Genomic DNA, 6,000 nt, shown 5'->3' with positions numbered 1-6,000 from the left:
CAGCGCACGGGCGGGAGGGGCGGGGCGCTCGCCCTTTGACCCCAGCCAGGGGCGGCCCTCCCCCACAACGCCTTTCACCTGCGCCCCCCACCCTGTGGCCCTGCGGCCGCCTATTCCCCCGGGCCAGGGCTGGGGCACAGCGCACGGGGGAGGGGAGCCAGTGTATGGGGCGTCTCTCTCTCTCTCTCTCTCTCTCTCTCTCTCTCTCTCTCTCTCTCTCTCTCTCTCTCTCTCTCTCTCGATGTGTCCCATGGGTGGGGTGGGGTGGCGTGGTTTGTGGGGCGCTGAAGAAATCAGTCCCCTCCATCTCCTCCCTCTGGAAAACACCCAAGCCCTTGGAGAACTGCCCGCACCTCTACCTACCGTGGGGGCCGGGACCCTCCTCTGTGTCCTCCTGTGGCCCAGTCCAAGGGGCCTGGGCCTGGCCGGGGCTGCACTGGACCCCAACCACCCTGGCGTGTGGACTCGCTAAAAATCGGCGATTAGATATTGGATTCCAGCGTCATTGAGGTCATTTCACTAATGAGTGCACCGCAAAGAGTTTCCTAATCCATCTGTGAGGGTGGCAACCGAAAGAGAATTTTAGAGCTGACAGAATAGGCGAGGAAAGGCATAGGAGATTTCCACACCCAGTAAGGAAGCCTTTCCCAAAGTGGAAGAAAGAAAGGAGCAAACAGAGACACCGGTAGCCCGCCCGGATCAGAGTCTGCCCCTGAGAGAAAGTACCCTGACCAGGTTCACCCGTGGGTGGGTCGCGAGCTAGCGGCATTCAGAAGAGCGAGGCCCCAGTCTGTGCAGAAGACACCTGCACTCGGGTGTGTGTGGCGGCACAATTCACAAGCAGCTCCAGATGTTAAACCAAGGAGAAGCCAGGGAGTTCCCAACGCCCCAGGTGTCCTCAGCCCACGACTGGCTGCTGTGGGAATGCGAAGCCCGGCTCCTTGTCTCAGAGCGGGGCAACCAGGAGGTGTGATGTCCACCCCGGGGTTCCCAGGAGGATCAGACTGAAGCTGGGACTTGGCCTGAAAGTGTCCCCTCGCATGGCCACCCCCTTCCCCTTCCTGCTCCTCTACTCCTGGTGCCCCTCCATCCAGGGGCCAGACCTTAAAGAGTCACCCGCAAGAGAATCCTGGTCCCAAAGGAGCCTTCTGGGGGACCCCTGCTGAGAGAGGTTGTGGGCATGGCCCGCTGGGGCTCTGCCCGACCCAGGGCTGAGAGATGCAACCTCCCAGCTCTGGGTCCCTGCAGGAAGTGTTGGCAAGCACAGGGCCAGTCCTCCAAAGGCCCAGGTGCAGGGAGCCCAGGCCAAGCAGCCTGTGGAAGAAGCCACATGCTGTGCCACCCCGGGGAACACGACTGCAGGCCCCGGCCCTTCCCACCTCCTCCTCCTCCTCCTCCTCCTCCTCCTCCTCCTCCTCCTCCTCCTCCCACCCCGCCCCCGCCCCCGCCCCCACATGGCACAGGGCCCAGAGACACCTCAGACACTTGCTACCCAAAGTGCAAAGGGCATCAGTTGCTCCTCCAAACCCCCCCCAGCCCAGCAGACCGCATTGTCCAGCCAGCGCCCGGGCCTCCCTGGGGTGCCCAGCACAAAAGTGCAGACACCCACCGGACCCTCCATCTCAGTTTTCGGATGTTTTTGCCACTCTAAGGACCCGCAGGCCAGCTGGGCCTTCTGGCAGGACAGAGAGCCCCGGAATCCGACGTGGAGAGCTGGGTGTACGTCCCCATGAGGAGGCGGTCCCCACCTCCGCGGCTATCCCCTTGCGGGGAGCGGCAGCCGCGGGGCCTCAGAGAAGACACCAGGCTGGGCCCCCACGGCACAGCGGGAGCACGTCCCCCGCAGGCCACTTAGCGATGGCGGCCAGCCGGCGGACGGTTGGGTTGCGCGAGACGCTGCGGCCGCCCTGCTACCGGGTTCCTGGGAGGGCGTCCTGGAACCAGCGTCCACACCAAGCCCTTGGAAGGCCCAGGCGACGGAGGAGCCCCGTCAGGCAGGGGCCGAGGACGGTGACAGGTGATAGGCCGGGCGGGAAGGAGTCAGTCAGGCAGGGGCCGTGGAGGAGACGGGCTGGGTAAGGGTTAGGGTTCGTGTCAGGGCACAAGTCACAATCGCAAAGACCTGGAAGCCACCCGAGTGCCCATCGACCCACGAGTGGGTAAATAAAATGTGGCGCGTGGACACCACGGAGTGCTATTCGGCTATGAGGAGCAGCGGTGAGGGGGCACCTCTCGTGGTTCTCCTGGCCAGAGCTGGAACCCGTTCCAGTAAGCCAAGTATCCCAAGAATGGACACACGAGCACCACGTGCTCGCGCTCACCAGCAAATGGGTACGAACCGATGGACACCTAAGTGGACACAGAGGAATCACCTTCTTCGGGTGGGTGTCGGGCGGGTGGGGGGAGGGGATGGGCATACACATCCATTAGGAATGGGGTGGGTACGCACCGACTGGGGGATGGGCGCACTTGAAGCTCTGACCCGAGGGGGGAGGCTGGGAGAGGGCAACGCACCCGACCTTAACATTGGTGCCCCCACAATATGCTGGAACAACATGAGAGGTAAATGAATAAGAACACGGGGGGGGGGAGGGGGGCACGGGCAACACATGTCACCTTAATACTTGGACTCCCATCATCTGCTTGAAAAGAGAGAGAAAAGAAAATGCAATAATAGAGATAAGAGACACTTTTTAAAAATAATGAATCCGGCCGGGCGCTGTGGCTCACGCCTGTAATCCTAGCTCTTGGGAGGCCGAGGCGGGCGGATTGCTCAAGGTCAGGAGTTCAAAACCAGCCTGAGCAAGAGCGAGACCCCGTCTCTACTATAAATAGAAAGGAATTAATTGGCCAACTGATATATATATATAAAAAATTAGCGGGGCATGGTGGCGCATGCCTGCAGTCCCAGCTACCCGGGAGGCTGAGGCAGAAGGATCACTGGAGCCCAGGAGTTTGAAGTTGCTGTGAGCTAGGCTGACGCCACGGCACTCACTCTAGCCTGGGCAACAAACCGAGACTCTGTCTCAAAAAAAAAAAAAAAAAATGAATCCGAAGAGAAAAGTAAAAGGAGGCCTGTGGAGCAGGTCTGGGTGTGACTCCGGATCCCCCAACATCAGGTGCCACCACCAAAGATTCCTACGTGTAGCCCATAGAACCCCAAAAGCAACGGGAGGAGTTCTGGTCACATACTCCCTCAAAATGACATCCTGGCCTTCTTCTGGAACTCCCTCCCCTCTCAGACTCTCAAGGTTTCCTCCAGCGTGTCGGCTCCCACAGAGCAGACCTTTGGTCTGAGACCTGACTGTCCAGAAGCCACGCATGCTGCCGCGTGGCGGCGGTGTCGCGGCTCGGGACAAGAGGAGGCCCCACGGTGCGGGCTGGGGCGCCAGGCACCGCGGCGGGCGCTGAGGGTGGGGGTCACCCCCACCCCGGGCCGCCCCCACACTCCCAGAAACGCGACAGAACCAGAGGCAAAAAAAAAAAGAAGAAGCCTACGGCACCCGGTATTCCCGGGCGGTCTCCCATCCAAGTTCTAACCAGGCCCGAGCCTGCTTAGCTTCCGAGACCAGACGGGATCGGGCGCGTTCGGGGTGGTGTGGCCGTGGACGGCGGAGGGCGCCCCTGCCCCGCTCAAGAAGCCGAGCCTCTCTGCGCTTCCCCGCCGCCTCCTCCCCCCGCCCCAGGCCCCGCGCCGGGTCGGGCCTGTTGAGTTCGCCGGCCGGGTCCCGCGGGCTCCGAGGGACGGGGGTGACAGGCGGGGCGGGCCGGGGTTGGGGGCTGTCTCTGTATACACACACACTCACACTCACTCACTCACTCACACTCACACAAGATGCGCCTCCACGGCTGGACCCGCCAAGGTGGAGACCTTCAAGCCCCCTTCCTCTCCTTGCCTGGCCTCCTTCACCTCCCCGCCCCCCACCCCCAGCGCACGGGCGGGAGGGGCGGGGCGCTCGCCCTTTGACCCCAGCCAGGGGCGGCCCTCCCCCACAACGCCTTTCACCTGCGCCCCCCACCCTGTGGCCCTGCGGCCGCCTATTCCCCCGGGCCAGGGCTGGGGCACAGCGCACGGGGGAGGGGAGCCAGTGTATGGGGCGTCTCTCTCTCTCTCTCTCTCTCTCTCTCTCTCTCTCTCTCTCTCTCTCTCTCTCTCTCTCTCTCTCTCGATGTGTCCCATGGGTGGGGTGGGGTGGCGTGGTTTGTGGGGCGCTGAAGAAATCAGTCCCCTCCATCTCCTCCCTCTGGAAAACACCCAAGCCCTTGGAGAACTGCCCGCACCTCTACCTACCGTGGGGGCCGGGACCCTCCTCTGTGTCCTCCTGTGGCCCAGTCCAAGGGGCCTGGGCCTGGCCGGGGCTGCACTGGACCCCAACCACCCTGGCGTGTGGACTCGCTAAAAATCGGCGATTAGATATTGGATTCCAGCGTCATTGAGGTCATTTCACTAATGAGTGCACCGCAAAGAGTTTCCTAATCCATCTGTGAGGGTGGCAACCGAAAGAGAATTTTAGAGCTGACAGAATAGGCGAGGAAAGGCATAGGAGATTTCCACACCCAGTAAGGAAGCCTTTCCCAAAGTGGAAGAAAGAAAGGAGCAAACAGAGACACCGGTAGCCCGCCCGGATCAGAGTCTGCCCCTGAGAGAAAGTACCCTGACCAGGTTCACCCGTGGGTGGGTCGCGAGCTAGCGGCATTCAGAAGAGCGAGGCCCCAGTCTGTGCAGAAGACACCTGCACTCGGGTGTGTGTGGCGGCACAATTCACAAGCAGCTCCAGATGTTAAACCAAGGAGAAGCCAGGGAGTTCCCAACGCCCCAGGTGTCCTCAGCCCACGACTGGCTGCTGTGGGAATGCGAAGCCCGGCTCCTTGTCTCAGAGCGGGGCAACCAGGAGGTGTGATGTCCACCCCGGGGTTCCCAGGAGGATCAGACTGAAGCTGGGACTTGGCCTGAAAGTGTCCCCTCGCATGGCCACCCCCTTCCCCTTCCTGCTCCTCTACTCCTGGTGCCCCTCCATCCAGGGGCCAGACCTTAAAGAGTCACCCGCAAGAGAATCCTGGTCCCAAAGGAGCCTTCTGGGGGACCCCTGCTGAGAGAGGTTGTGGGCATGGCCCGCTGGGGCTCTGCCCGACCCAGGGCTGAGAGATGCAACCTCCCAGCTCTGGGTCCCTGCAGGAAGTGTTGGCAAGCACAGGGCCAGTCCTCCAAAGGCCCAGGTGCAGGGAGCCCAGGCCAAGCAGCCTGTGGAAGAAGCCACATGCTGTGCCACCCCGGGGAACACGACTGCAGGCCCCGGCCCTTCCCACCTCCTCCTCCTCCTCCTCCTCCTCCTCCTCCTCCTCCTCCTCCTCCTCCCACCCCGCCCCCGCCCCCGCCCCCACATGGCACAGGGCCCAGAGACACCTCAGACACTTGCTACCCAAAGTGCAAAGGGCATCAGTTGCTCCTCCAAACCCCCCCCAGCCCAGCAGACCGCATTGTCCAGCCAGCGCCCGGGCCTCCCTGGGGTGCCCAGCACAAAAGTGCAGACACCCACCGGACCCTCCATCTCAGTTTTCGGATGTTTTTGCCACTCTAAGGACCCGCAGGCCAGCTGGGCCTTCTGGCAGGACAGAGAGCCCCGGAATCCGACGTGGAGAGCTGGGTGTACGTCCCCATGAGGAGGCGGTCCCCACCTCCGCGGCTATCCCCTTGCGGGGAGCGGCAGCCGCGGGGCCTCAGAGAAGACACCAGGCTGGGCCCCCACGGCACAGCGGGAGCACGTCCCCCGCAGGCCACTTAGCGATGGCGGCCAGCCGGCGGACGGTTGGGTTGCGCGAGACGCTGCGGCCGCCCTGCTACCGGGTTCCTGGGAGGGCGTCCTGGAACCAGCGTCCACACCAAGCCCTTGGAAGGCCCAGGCGACGGAGGAGCCCCGTCAGGCAGGGGCCGAGGACGGTGACAGGTGATAGGCCGGGCGGGAAGGAGTCAGTCAGGCAGGGGCCGTGGAGGAGACGGGC

At 62.9% G+C, this 6,000-nt stretch overlaps 1 pseudogene; it reads right to left on the bottom strand.

Moving 5' to 3' along the window:
- Positions 1–3,491: 3,491 nt before the first annotated feature.
- LOC142868151 (uncharacterized) lies at positions 3,492–3,610 on the bottom strand (annotated as a pseudogene).
- Between the last annotated feature and the right edge of the window lie 2,390 nt (positions 3,611–6,000).

Source organism: Microcebus murinus, unplaced genomic scaffold, assembly GCF_040939455.1.
Source record: "Microcebus murinus isolate Inina unplaced genomic scaffold, M.murinus_Inina_mat1.0 scaf026_hap2_Mmur4.0, whole genome shotgun sequence".
Lineage (NCBI taxonomy): Eukaryota > Metazoa > Chordata > Mammalia > Primates > Cheirogaleidae > Microcebus > Microcebus murinus.
This window is presented reverse-complemented; position numbering and strand designations above follow the sequence as displayed.